The sequence below is a fragment of the Polyodon spathula genome, chromosome 29, assembly GCF_017654505.1.
Source record: "Polyodon spathula isolate WHYD16114869_AA chromosome 29, ASM1765450v1, whole genome shotgun sequence".
Lineage (NCBI taxonomy): Eukaryota > Metazoa > Chordata > Actinopteri > Acipenseriformes > Polyodontidae > Polyodon > Polyodon spathula.
Window position 1 is genome coordinate 99,429 of NC_054562.1, and position 14,895 is coordinate 114,323.

Genomic DNA, 14,895 nt, shown 5'->3' on the forward strand with positions numbered 1-14,895 from the left:
ATATATCCGAAGAAGCGTTTATCCAGAAACTTGGTAGAAACATTATTAGCATTATCATTATGTACGTATTTATTTATTTGGCAGACGTCTTTATCCCAGGAGACGTAAAGGTGTTGCAGGGCAGTACAGGGTTATAATGCAAGATTCATATTTAAACACAGTGTCGTTTACAGTAAGTGTAAATAATAATACGACTAGAATACAGTATAAGATGCTTCTGCATGAAATAGGATGGAGGGGAAGCAGAAGGGTTTGAAGGCGGCTTTTCTGAATCGCCGTGTCACTTCAGAGCAACAAGTCAAATCCCGGAGTGAGGAATGTGCTAACAAGCAGCTGGCCCGAGATTCAAAGAAAGAAAGAAAGAAAGAAAGTCAGCGCACTCCTCCGTTTGAAGCTCATTAAAGCAATCGTTCTTTAATTGCCCTACTCTTTCTTCTCATTCTCCATTCCCTCGCTCGCTGGCTCGCTCTGCCTCTCATCTTTTGTATTTTGTGAGCGTTTCAACGCCCCCCTGCCCTTCGTTTAAACCTCATTAACTGCGGTTATCCTCTGCAGAGGCGACAGTCACTGTCAATGTGGCACCGGTCCTGGCTCACTCGGGTATAAACACGCGTGAAGTGGGCGAAGGTCCGTGTGCTGCATCCTCTCCTGCAGCACTACATCTTGTTTTGTGTCGCGTTTTTTACGCACACTGATGCAAGCAGTGGCCGAAACGTTTGCCTTGTAGGTTTACACTCTACGAGTCTTTTTTTTTTTTTTTTTTTTAAAGGTCTAGTTGTTTATTTAAGCATAACCTGGACATATTCAAATCTAAAGCTGCGGGAACACGAAACCACGTTTTGAGGAGCAGCGGCTTGAAAACTGGTCCCAGGAGACTTGAATTCTGCAACTAGTGGTAAGACCCATCATTAGAAATTATCTGTGTGTGTGTGTGTGTGTAAGACAGATAGATATTCGGACTATGCATTAAATTAATGAAATGTGTTGCGTTAAATAAGATATATACATTAGTGTGTGTATGTATCTTAGTCTCTTTGTGTGTGGATACAGCCAAACTATGTATTAAATTAACTAGGTGTATTACGTTCAATGAGATATATACGGATTTGTGTATCTGCATATTTACAGTACAGCAATGCTCACTCAAGTCTCATTAACAATTTAATTGTCTGGCTTTCTCAAATCTGCTCTTTATTAAAGAACATTACAATGAGATTTGTAGGGTCGCCTCTCTAGAGGTCTGTCTGTTTTTAACAGTACAGGGAAGATCTGGCTTTTTTTGCATCGCTCTATAGTGAACTAATTTTGCTTCATAGAGTCCAGTGAAAGCTGCTGAATAATGGTCCCCTGTTAACATATTGAATTGCACCCCCTCTATATAGAATGAACTCCCTCAGCTTCATAGAGTCCAGTGAAAGCTGCTGAATAATGTTCCCTTGTTAACATATTGAATTGCACCCCCTCTATATAGAATGAACTCCCTCAGCTTCATAGAGTCCAGTGAAAGCTGCTGAATAATGTTCCCTTGTTAACATATTGAATTGCACCCCCTCTATATAGAATGAACTCCCTCAGCTTCATAGAGTCCAGTGAAAGCTGCTGAATAATGTTCCCTTGTTAACATATTGAATTCCACCCCCTCTATATAGAATGAACTCCCTCAGCTTCATAGAGTCCTGAAAGCTGCTGAATAATGGTCCCTTGTTAACATATGAACTCCCTCAGCTTCATAGAGTCCAGTGAAAGCTGCTGAATAATGTTCCCTTGTTAACATATTGAATTCCACCCCCTCTATATAGAATGAACTCCCTCAGCTTCATAGAAGCTGCTGAATAATGTTCCCTTGTTAACATATTGAATTGCACCCCCTCTATATAGAATGAACGGCTTCCTTCATAGAGTCCAGTGAAAGCTTTGAATAATGTCTTTGATTACATGATGTTCAATAATATTACTTTTTTATGATGTCTCAGTCCTAAAGATGATGCAAAACGTTTGTCTATAGCTGTATGACGAGCTAACAAGAATGACAAGTGCTGTCCGACAGGATTTCTCTTTAATTACACTGCAGTCTTCTAACCCTTGCAGGTCCTGCTGCTGCCCGCTGTCCCTGAGCGAACTCTGACCCCGGAGTCACCCCGGTAATGACAACAATGATGTCACAGCGAGGGGGGAGTGGCCGGGACCTCTTCACGTTTGTCATGGCCGCCTCGTCGCACATCATGAGAGCGCTACAGAGACCGAGAAGAATCAGACCTTCCAAGAGACGCGTGAACCATCGAAGATTCCTGCACAATCAAATCCACAGGCAAGAGAGAACCGTCTTCCTGCCGGAGAGAGTGATGGCGGGGCAGTGCCTCGGGGTGCATGGGCAGGACGGATTCTGTACCCGTGTCTGTGAGATGAGACAAGGTTGAAAGCTCTAGAGCCACACATACCCCTGACTGTGAGATGAGACAAGCTAGAAAGCTCTAGAGCCACACATACCCGTCTGTGAGATGAGACAAGGTTGAAAGCTCTAGAGCCACACATACCCCTGACTGTGAGATGAGACAAGGTTGAAAGCTCTAGAGCCACACATACCCCTGACTGTGAGATGAGACAAGGTTTAAAGCTCTAGAGCCACACATACCCCTGACTGTGAGATGAGACAAGGTTGAAAGCTCTAGAGCCACACATACCCATCTGTGAAATGAGACAAGGTTTAAAGCTCTAGAGCCACACATACCCCTGACTGTGAGATGAGACAAGGTTGAAAGCTCTAGAGCCACACATACCCATCTGTGAAATGAGACAAGGTTTAAAGCTCTAGAACAGCTCATGCAGACGAACCCGCCGCTTTATTGCATAGCAGTTAAGGCACTCGCTTGAACTTACAAAGGGTTGCAATTCAATTAAAGTTCAGACATTTTTTAAATGTGTTCAATCCCAAGGTTTAACATTTTTATGAAAGTGAATGGCTGGCCTGAGAGACTCTTGTTTCTCCTTCTCGTGTGTATTGATAAGGAGGATATCCTGGCTCGGACAGATCATGACAGTGACAGTGGCAATGTCATTTTAATTATTTTGCAGGAAGTATGCTGAAATTGAAGCAGCCAATCGGCAACTGGCTTCCTCCATCCTGTCGCAAGCGGGGGTGGGGCTTCCTGTAGGCCACACCCACCCCCCTCCCCCTGCAGATCTCAGGCGATCAGAGAGGTTGAACCAGCGAGGTATGGAATTTCCAAGAATGCACTCTAATATCGAGTGGCACTTCCACTCATGCTACTAATTGAAATATGAAATTATAAATGTCTCCCCACAATAAAAGCACAGTACAGTGTGATGAAGCACAGTGAAAGCATAATAAAGCACAGGGTAGCATTTTGAAGTACAGAGAGGTCTGATAAAGCATAGGGAAGCATTGTAAAGCACAGAGAGGTCTGCTAAAGCATAGGGAAGCATTGTAAAGCACAGAGAGGTCTGGTAAAGCATAGGGAAGCATTGTAAAGCACAGACAGGTCTGGTAAAGAGCAGGGAAGCATTGTACAGCACAGAGAGGTCTGGTAAAGCATATTTAAAAACAAACCATGATAAACATGCATAGTATAGTAAGCATGGGTGCTACTCAGATATTGGCATTGTATTAACAATGGAATAGCTGGTAAATTTAAAGGTATCAAAAGTCCACTAATTTACAGAGATTTCAATCTCTTTCAGGAGGAAGCAGAGTACAGAACCTGCCAGTTAGCAGCGATCTGGCAGACACCCCAAAAGGAATTGCTGATGTCAACTCAGGGCTCAGGGGGAGCCCCAAAACAGATTTAGAGACTGCAGAGGACAGCCCAAAAACCCCTAAAAGGGAACAATGGAAATACAGAGGTGTAGCAGACTCTGAACATATAAAGGAAAGAAGTGTGAGTTTAACATATCGGTTCAACAGTGGCAGCTCCACAAACACACATTTCAGGGATTCAAAAGGCACCCCAAAGCCAACTTCTAGGGGTACCTTTAATATCTGCAGCTGGAGGAACAGGTGTATCGCAAAACACAGAGCTGGAGGATCAGTGGACAATGCAAGATACATATCAAAAAGCTCATTGAAGAAAAAGAAAAGTTTGAATGATAGAATGATGGGTGTGACTTTGGAAGGACAGGGTCACTTGGGGATGTACCCCAGTTGGGACTCAGGTCTGGTGCATTCTGAAAACCAGAGGTACGTGGTGAATGCATCCGACTACACCACACAAGAATGGACAGCTGCTGAGGAACCACCCGATCAGAACTTAGAAGAGGGGTCCTCGATGAAATTGGGCAGGGTGGCCCTAAGTTTTGGGACTGCGAAGTTGGCACCTGTTTCAGAATGGGGCGGCTCTGGTTTGGGGTTCTATGAGACGGGAGATGGTACTGAATGTGACACAGACCCAAGACAAAAGGGAGAGGGGGCATTTGAATCTCAAGGGGGTTTAGTGGGGTTTCAGTCAGGTAACTTGGAATTCAGTGTGAGAGCGTGGGATGAAAACGATGGTGACTGGGAGACTCTGTGTGGTGCCAACGATGGAAAAAGTGTGTCTCCCAGTTTTAGTGAAGAAAATTGGGGTGCTGGGGCTCCCAAAAACCAGTTATTGACCTCCACAAAGGGGTCAGAAGGACATCTAGACTATACAATTGAAAGCCTCAATGATATAGAACATGAACTCTTGCCCGTATGCCCCGCCTCCTTTCTGGGCGTGGCCGAATCATTCCCCGCCCCTCAATCTCAAGCTCCCTGTCCCTTTGATCAAATTCCTCTTGCTGAGGAGGAGGGGCTGTTTGATGACATCACCACCCCAGCGGATGCTGATTGGCTTTCAGGAAACTCCATCGTATCCCATGATTTCTTGCAGGGCCAGGGAAAAGTGACAGACTTTAATTTCCTGCAGAATCCCTCGATGTCTGCGCCACATAACTTTTTCATAAGTCAGAAATGCCCCCACAATGCACTGGAACGGACTCCAGAGCAAATGACCCTGAACCTTCCTTGTGATTCTTTGGAAGGCGGGATCTCCCAGGGTACTTTGTGGCAGATCATGCCTAATGCAGCGGTTTGGAGTTCTGAGAAACTGGGCGCAATTACCCACAGTTCCTTGCAGCAAGAATGGCCTTCCCATGCTGTTCTGCAGCCTTGTCCACAAAACGCAACCACTGGGATTAACCAGAATTCTCTAGAGAGAAGCTATGGTGAACTCTTGCGCCACCTATCCCAGAATGCACCTGGTGAGTGGCGCCACAACAACACAGATGTGTCCTCTATTCATAATTTCTTGGGAAAAGAAATCCCCCATCAGCCAATGCAGCAGCAACACAGGGCCGGTCAGTCCACATACTCTCATAATGCCCCTGTGTCATGGACAGATGCCATTTCTCACAATGCTCTCCTCAATGATGATGATTGTGATCAGGTGACCCTGGAAGTCAACAATGATGATCGTTGGTTTGACTTCAATGAATTCCAGGACCTCGGTGATCCCAGATAATAAATCAATCAATCAATCAGTCAATCTCTCTGTCTGTCTGTCTATATATCTATATTTAATCATTGCCAATGATTTTTACCCTAGTTTTCTCCCCAATTTGGAATCGTCAGTTGCATTAATATTAATCCTGGTTCGCCACACTGCAACCCCATGGTGACTCTAGGAAACAGAGGCTGAAACACACGTCCTCCGAAACGTGCTCCTGCCAAGCCGTTGTTTTTCACACTGCAGATCCACAGTGAAGCCACCAGACCTATAGGGCCGGAGGACAACGAAGATCTGAATGGCTCCACTGCAGACCCGCTGGAGCCCTATCATCCACAGGGGTCGCTGGTGCGCGACGCACCATGGATTGCCCTGCTGACATAAGCCCTCCCTACCAGGGAGGCGCTCGGCCAATTGTGCACTGCCCCCTAGGAATCCCTTGGTCACGGTCGGCAATGATTCCAGTGGTAACTCATTTGTGAATTTGTCACTCTATTATTTTACTAGTAATATATAATATCAATGTATGAATTCGATTATCTGGTAATGTCTTATGTATTTATTTGTTTATTTATTTATTTATTATTTAGCACTTACAAACATAAACTGCATAAAAACAATCATTTTAAAGTTCTGTTTACAGTTTAATAAAAATGCATGTCAAATAGAGTCTGGCTTTTGTTGGACAAGCTACAGTTTTGCAGGGTTAGGGTTAGGGGTTAGGGTTAGGGTAGTTAGACAGATTGACAGTCAGTCCCAGGCAGGCATGTGGGTTTAACAGCCCTGAAACAATATTGTACTTATCCTTAGATTCCATGAAAGTTAAACCAAAGGTTATTTTTTGGAAAAAAGTTGTCAAATTTCAAACACCCATCCCACCCCATTCAACTCCACTCCACTTCTCCCTTGACCCAGCCCGTTTTACTGTGTGAGGGGGCTTGACAAGCAAAATCTACAGCTTGGGTCAAAACTTTTGCATCATCCTATAGAATTAACTAATTTTGCTTCATAGAGTCCAATGAAAGCTGCTGAATAATGTTCCCTTGTTAACATATTGAATTGCACCCCCTCTATATAGAATGAACTCCCTCAGCTTCATAGAGTCCAGTGAAAGCTGCTGAATAATGTTCCCTTGTTAACATATTGAATTGCACCCCCTCTATATAGAATGAACTCCCTCAGCTTCATAGAGTCCAGTGAAAGCTGCTGAATAATGTTCCCTTGTTATCATATTGAATTGCACCCCCTCTATATAGAATGAACTCCCTCAGCTTCATAGAGTCCAGTGAAAGCTGCTGAATAATGTTCCCTTGTTATCATACTGAATTGCACCCCCTCTATATAGAATGAACTCCCTCAGCTTCATAGAGTCCAGTGAAAGCTGCTGAATAATGTTTCCTTGTTAACATATTGAATTCCACCCCCTCTATATAGAATGAACTCCCTCAGCTTCATAGAGTCCAGTGAAAGCTGATGAATAATGTTACGCTAAAAAATTGAATCACACACCACTGTGTAGTTTCTCCAAATACTTAACAAAAAACTGACAACAATTGAAAAATGTGGCATTTCCAAATCTAACATGAAATACTGTGTACTACTGTTTTGGCTTCCGGTAGACTTTTACGGATCATTTTGTAGTTTCTTTGATTATGTGATGTTAAATAAAAGATAAAAATTATGATCATATAGTTGTTGTTTTTTTTTTTATGATGTCTCAATCCGATAATTCTAGGTAATGTAAACCTTTTGACAGTAGCTGCACGCACGCATGCACGCACGCACGCAGACACACACACGCACGCGCGCACGCAGACACACACACGCACGCGCGCACGCACGCACGCACGCACGCACGCACGCACGCACGCACGCACGCACGCACGCACGCACGCACGCACACACACGTAGACACACGCACGCACGCGCACGCACACACACACACACACACACACACAGACACACACACGCACGTGCGCACGCAGACACACACACGCACGTGCGCACGCAGACACACACACGCACGTGCGCACGCAGACACACACACGCACGCACGCACGCAGACACACACGCACGCACGCACGCATGCACGCACACACACGTAGACACACACACACACACGCACACACGCAGACACACATTTAGACACACACACACACACACACGCACAGAGGCATCCAGACAGATTTACAGTTCTGGAGCTGCTCAGTATTTTGTCAGTACAGGGCCGTCTGTGTTCGCTTGTGTAACCTCTGGCTTCTTGTGGTTTGCAGAGCCAGGGACTTGACTGCTTGTGGCGACTGACAGGAAGGTGTGAGGACTGGGCACAAGGTGAGAGACAGGCTGGGGGTCACAGAAGGGGGCTCAGTTTTTAAGATACCTGGAAATGGCATCTAAGTGAAATGGCAGAGAAGCAAAGAGACGGACTGCAATGTCCACACTGGCCAGTTATAAGGAGAACAGATTTCCAAACCTTAGAACCAGCCCGGAACACACAGATTCAATGAGGCAGATGAGCCAGAATGGGCATAATAATAGTCAAGCTGAGTCACATGACTCCCATCTCCCGCAATGCTGTCTGATTCAGTCACTCAGCCCTCTAGATGCATTGAAAAGAGCATTAGGAAATCCTTCTATCCGTCTATCTTGGAGAGAGGGAGAGCGAGAGCGTGCAAGAGAGTGATAGAGGCACTGTGTGAGTGATAGAGAGGAGAGCATGTGATAGAGATAGAGGGAGAGAGAAAGCATGTGTGAGTGATAGTGGGAGAGAGAGCATGAGAGAGAGTGATAGAGGGAGAGAGCATGTGAGAGTGTGATAGTGGGAGAGAGAGCATGCGAGAAAGTGAGAGAGGGAGAGAGCATGCGAGAGAGTAATAGAGGGAGCAAGTCTCTCTCTTTGATTTCTGAGCTCACTATGTTTACCTCGGAGTCAGCCGGGCCTGGTCTGACTCACAGCAGCAGGGGGCTTTCCTGGAAGCTCTCCCCACCTGTTCCAGCCACAAACCAAGCTGAAACAGAGGAGAGGAGGGGAGGGTGGAGAATTCCTGACGTGGCACGGTCAGAAAAAGAGAGAGAAAGAGACAAACAAAGTCGATACTGTGAATTTTATATAATATTTTCCAAATATGATTGCGGTCCTGCATGTACTGTTGGCTCAGTAAGTGCTTGCAAAGTGTTCCATTGGCCTTGCAGATGAAACAGAAAGTATGAAATCCACTAAGTGAACACAGACACACAGACGGGCTGTTCTGCAATGAATTACAAGCCAGTCTGTCTCAGCATGCAGCTGGCTTACTTTACACACCCTCTCTCTCTCTCTCTCTCTCTCTCTCTCTCTCTCTCTCTCTCTCTCTCTCTCTCTGCTCTCTTTCTCTCCTTTCCCTCTTCTGTCTCCCCTCTCCCCATTCCCTATCCCCTCCCCCCTCTTACATCTCCCTCTCTCCCCTCTCTTTTTATGGAGTGTTCATCCCTTCTCTCTCCCTTCCTCTCCCCCCCTCTCTCTTTCGGGACTCTGTCTCTCTCAGTGTGAAGTCGGCACAGTTTACACAACCTCCCTGTTCTCAGACCGCAAACTCTGCGCCTGCTTGAAAAATAATATCTGCCCTGCGTCAGAGAGCTGAACCCTCGCACGCCAAGCCCTCTCCTCTAACACCTCTCCCCTTCACTCCAGAAAAAAAAGCATGCGTACCAGCCAACTCCTTATCAATCAACCAAGCAGTCAATCAGTCAACCAACAAGTCAGTCAATCAACCAATCCATATATCTACAGCAGGGCTGGCCAGTCAATCACAGTCCTGGAGGGCCATTCTATTCCACTCCAGGTTTGGTCAACAGCTAAAACTACTACAGGGTCAGGGTAGATGGAGGCTTATTTAATTGGTTCAGTTAAACTGTGGAAGACACATTGTGGGGAAGTTCAGCTGGGCAAATATTTCCACACCTGGTTCCCAGTCTGATTCAGACTAACACTGGCTGAGAAGAAAATATATCCAATGAAACAGCATTTCCACCTCTGAGCTGAGCTTGAAGGAGACACTGAATCCTGCTCCTGGTTTATCCACCGGGCTTGCACGCTAGTAACTGTATAGCTTTCTGATGAATTTGCTTGAGTTTGGAGGACTGTCGATCACGTCTCAGTCCTGAAGTTCTAGAGCATGTGAAACCTTTGGCCGTAGCTGTAGATGGGCACTTTGAGAGAGACTTCAAGTTAGCGACATGTTGCCAACATCTGATTTCTTGTTTGTTTAATTCATCGTTCTCTATTGCTGTAATTGATTAAAGATCATTAGTTGTTATACACACCTTTCTATAATATTTAACAAAAAGAGATGACTCCTCCATATGTGAACAGACAGCTATAAGCCGTGCTAGAAGCAGACAGACACGCAGACGGACACACAGACGGACAGACTGATGGAGACAGGCGGGCCGCCTGTGTCTCGTGATTAATGTCCCACAGGTTTGGCTTTGTCCCTCAGCTGGGTCTGGTTATTGTATAAAAATAAACTCCAGAGTTCTGATGTGCTGCTCTGCTGTTCTGTGAAAGAGGTCTGGGAGCCCCGCTGAGCAAGAAACTTGAGCCCTCACACTCTGTCAGGGGAGGGGAGGACAAGAGGAACAAGGAGAGGGGAGAGATTGGGAGGAAAATAGGGGAAGGAGAGGGTGGAGGGGAAAGAGAAATGGGGGTTAAGAGGTTACAGAAGAGGGCAGACAGCGAGGGAGGGGCTGGGTTTTCTTTCTCGGATGCTCCTTCTCTTACTTTTACTCTGTTTTTCAGATCATTGTTTTTGGATGAGGGTAGGTATTCCCAAAACTGATGTTGCAGTGTACGTACTGTCTGTGTGTGTGTGTGTCTCTCTCTACCCTTCCCCTTCCACCACCTTCCCCTTCTCTATCCCTCCCTCTCACTCTCTCTGTCCCTCCACCCCTCTCCCTCTCCTGACTCTTCTATGGGTTTGAAATGACTAGACAGCAATCATCTGCTTTTGTAATTTGTGAAACAGAAATATTTCCTAATGCTCCCTGTTTATACAGGGTGGTTCAGAATTCGTGCACAATTGGCAGAGATGCCTTTACTAGTCTTTAAGTTATCTTTTTGAGACTGCTATAAAAGTTGACATACCTATTTCAGAATTATTGAAGGGCTTTTTTACAGCAGCGACTGTATCAGTGTGCATTTCAGTATGACAGACAGGCTCAGACTGTACAGCTCTGGCTAAAAGCGTTGCATAACTCCCTATAGAATGAACTCATAAAGTCAAATGAAACCCTCTGAATAATGTTAGGTTAACATATTGAATTACACACCAGCGCTTTGTAGTTTTCCCATACTCTCAACCAAAAACTGACAAAAAATGGAAAAATATTGCATTTCGAAATCTAACTTGAAATACTTCTGTACAACTTCTTCCAGGAGACTTTTATGAGTTATCATTTTAGAGTTTCTTTGATTTTACATGATGTTAAATAAAAGATATAAATTATGTTCATATAGTTTTTGTTTTTAATGATGTCTCAATCCTAAAATTCTAGGTGATGCATTTGGTCAGAGCTGCAGGTCAGTTTGAACTTCAGGAGTCTGGATCAGTGAGTCTACTCAGTATGTGTGTGTGTGTGTGTGTGTGTGTGTGTGTGTGTGTATGTATATATATCTATCTATCTATCTATCTATATATCTATCTATATCTATATATATATCTATATATAATATATATATATATATATATATATATATATATATATATATATATATATATATATATATATATGTGTGTGTGTGTTTAATAAAAAGCTTTTGGAAAACAACCACAAGGGTACCTTCTTGTTTTCATACTGAATGTAACTGAACCAGGGTGGGTGCGTTTTCGTATTTGACACATCATAAAAGAACAACTTGTTCTGGGTGTTATATAGTAGAGTTTTCTTAAGTAATGTGATTAGTTACTGAGTGATGCTGAAAATAAAACGCTGCCTTTCATTTGATGTGAAAAAAGTAAAATTACTTTTAGTCTGGTTTAAAAGAAAAAGGGGGGGGGCTACAACTAATCTGATTTCAGTAATCTGATAAAATTTTTCAGTAACTTGTAACTGAAGTGGTTTCTTTTAAGAGAAGTAATGCAATGTGGTAACCGATTACATTCTACCCATAAAGTAATTACTTTTAGTTACATTTTGCCATTTTTTTTCTGTTGTTTATAATCTCTTATAACGGACATAGTCAGTCTGTCTGTCTCTTCAGGTCTGGTTGTGTTTCTATGCCTGTCTCTCTCTCTCTCTGTTTATTTGTCTGTTTCTTCAATCATCGTTCATTTGATTTGTTGTTATTGTTTAGGACCTCTTTCAGTACATCCACTTCTAACGGATCTCTAAACTAAAGTGCTCCCCTCTTTTAAACAGGGAGCCGGTCTGTGATAAAGTTGCTAGTGCTGATAAGAGGTAAGGGAATGGATTGCTGTATTTCAGTGTGTGAGTTAGTGTGTGCTTGAGAGCATTACTACTTTGGATACAGTGGTGCACTGTCTGTGTGTGTGAGTCAGTCTGTGTGTGTGTCTCTGTGTGCATGCGTGCGTGCATGTGCGTGTGCATGTGCGTGTGTGTGTGTGTGTGTGTGAGAGTCAGTGTGTGTTCCAGCTGTCTGCGAGACTGTGGTGATTCTGCTCTTATAAGGACAGAGAGAGACAGAATGAGTGTGGACCCCAGCTGAGACAAGAATCTGAAATTCTGACAGAGAGAGAGAGAGAGAGAGAGAGAGAGAGAGAGAGAGAGAGAGAGAGAGAGAGAGAAAGAAAGAAAGAAAGAAGAGACAAAAATAAAATGACATTTTGAAATGTAATATGAAATACTATATATATATATATATATATATATATATATATATATATATATATATATATATATATATATATATATATATATATATATATATATATATTAATTATGTCTCAATCCTAAAATTCTAGGTGATCTCCTGGAACTGTTGTTCAAGTCACTGGTCCTGAAAATGTGTCTCCGTGTCCCCAGTGCTTCAGAGAAGAGAGTAGGTGCAATGCTGTACTTTGTAATGAATAATGAGAGAGGAAAAGGGAGGGAGGGACATACCAGTCCCAGCAGGGTGTGAGGAATTTCAACACATACCTGGCATGAATACGCTAAGAGAGAGAGAGAGAGGGAGGGAGGGGAGGAGAGGAGAGGAGAGGAGAGAGGGAGAGAGATGGGGATAGAAAGAGAGAGGAGTAGGGAGGATGGGAGTGGAGAGGAGAGACAGGTGATTAAATGGTGATTAGTAGAACACTTGATCATTTAGAGAGAGAAAAGAGAGAGGAGAGTAGTGGAGAAAGAGACCTGGTAATTGAAAATTGACAGAAAGCTAAAGGGAATGAGAGAGGGAGAAGATAGATCGAAAACTGACAGAAAGGAGGTCGGAAATCACATAAATAGACGATTATATTGGCCGGTGTGACAGACCTGATTACCACTACCTTCCCTGGGGTAGGGGGGGGTGAGACTAACAGATATAGATACAAATATGCATCGTACAATAGATACATCGATTGGAAGCTTCGTGTGCTACAGGTACAAATGCAATGAGTGGAAGTGATACAATGGAACGCCTGTTCCACAGAGCAGCGTTACTACTGACGTTGTAGCGAGTCCGACCAGTTCAGAGGAGAGAAAAAGGAGCGGGGGAGACAGGTGAAAGAGAGACGGGTGAGAAGGGAGGGAGGGGAAGAAAAGAGGAGAGCTGACAAGGCGGGTTAGGATAGAAAGAGAAGGAAAGAGGTATAAAAGGGGTGGGAGACAGGAGAGGGAGGGGAGAGAGACAGCGAGTGTCTGGTGTACACTGGAGATTTGGTAAAAGCACAGCCACCTTGCAGGCTACAGTAAGCACAAGTTCCCGTCTTGTTAGTTTTCTGGGAACGCTTTATAACATTTATTTGCCCGATTTGCCACGGTGTGATTTGTATTTAAGTTTGAGACTCTAGACGAAAAGTGGAGGAGACCTAAAGGTGCGCTTCGAGCAACAGAGAAACAAAACGAGAAGAAAAACTAAAATCCAAACAGCTTTGCAGAGGAAGAGTTTGAAGATTTAGCAACAAGAGGTAATACTTCCAGAGCAATTTATATATATATATATATATATATATATATATATAATATATATATATATATATATGTGTGTGTGTGTGTGTTTAATCGAGTCATTTTTTTTTATCAATGTATATATATATATAAATAAATTTGTTTTAATTCAAGCGCTTTTTATAGATCGCTTGGGTCGGCGTGACAGACGCTGTTATTCGCCGCGACCCAGCTGGACCGGCAGCATTGTAAAGTACGAAGAACGGTCTTCTATCTGAAGTAATTGGACGTGAATATTGACAAGCTCCCAGGTAAACCCGTTGCTTTAGATTTCTTCTTGTTTATCTAGTAATTGACGCTTAAAGACCAGTATATTTCTATAATTGTACCAGCAGACAGTATCGCTAGAAGGGCTTAAAATGTAATTATATTGTGTACAATTATTAACATGCTTCTGATATTAAAGGGGTACAATATGCGGTAAATGTCGTATTATAGTGTCACAATTAACACGCGTTTGAAAACAAACTGACAAATGAATTGAGTTCGTATTCTTTATGAATGTATCGTTTGTGTACGAAATGTAGAATGGATTGCTCCTCTCAGGAACACGCTGTCACATTTGTTGTTTGGTAAAGATGTTGCTCACGATGTTTTTGTTCGTTTTACTGATATAAATATATTGCTAGGATTTGTTCCAAGTTGTTTTTGTAGGTATAATAATTCGTTGACAAGGCTATGAAAGCGCGTTCCTGCGTTTAGTATAGACACCGCTGACCCCTCCGGCTACTTTATAGATTTAGAATAAGTGTCAAGTGAAAAGCAAGTTCAAAATAGCTTTGCATAGATGCGTCATCTTCAGAGCTGTATCAGAAGGGTATTCATTCAATATGTCTCCCTCACGTATATATATATATATATATATATATATATATATATATATATATATATATATATATATATATATATATACACACACACATAACTGATAAAATACATAATGGCAATATTTAATAATTGCACGCCTTTCTCAGTAGTCTCGCTAAGACGTTTCCAATAATGATTCACACAAACGCCGTACACGTTCACTCAGAACTGTTTCACGAGTTGCGTAAAAACCTTACCCACAAACTCTGCAAATACCCAACCGAATACACGCCGACTGTGTTTCATTTTAACACATCTTAACATTCTGTAGAAATGCGTTAGAGAATAAATGGAAACGCAGAAGCTGTTGGGAAGTTCGTCCTGTGGATTTCTAAAGGGACCCGCGTGAATGGATGGCGTTGGTTGGAAATTGTTTCCAGACTGTTCAGTGTTTCTGCTCGTCTGGATC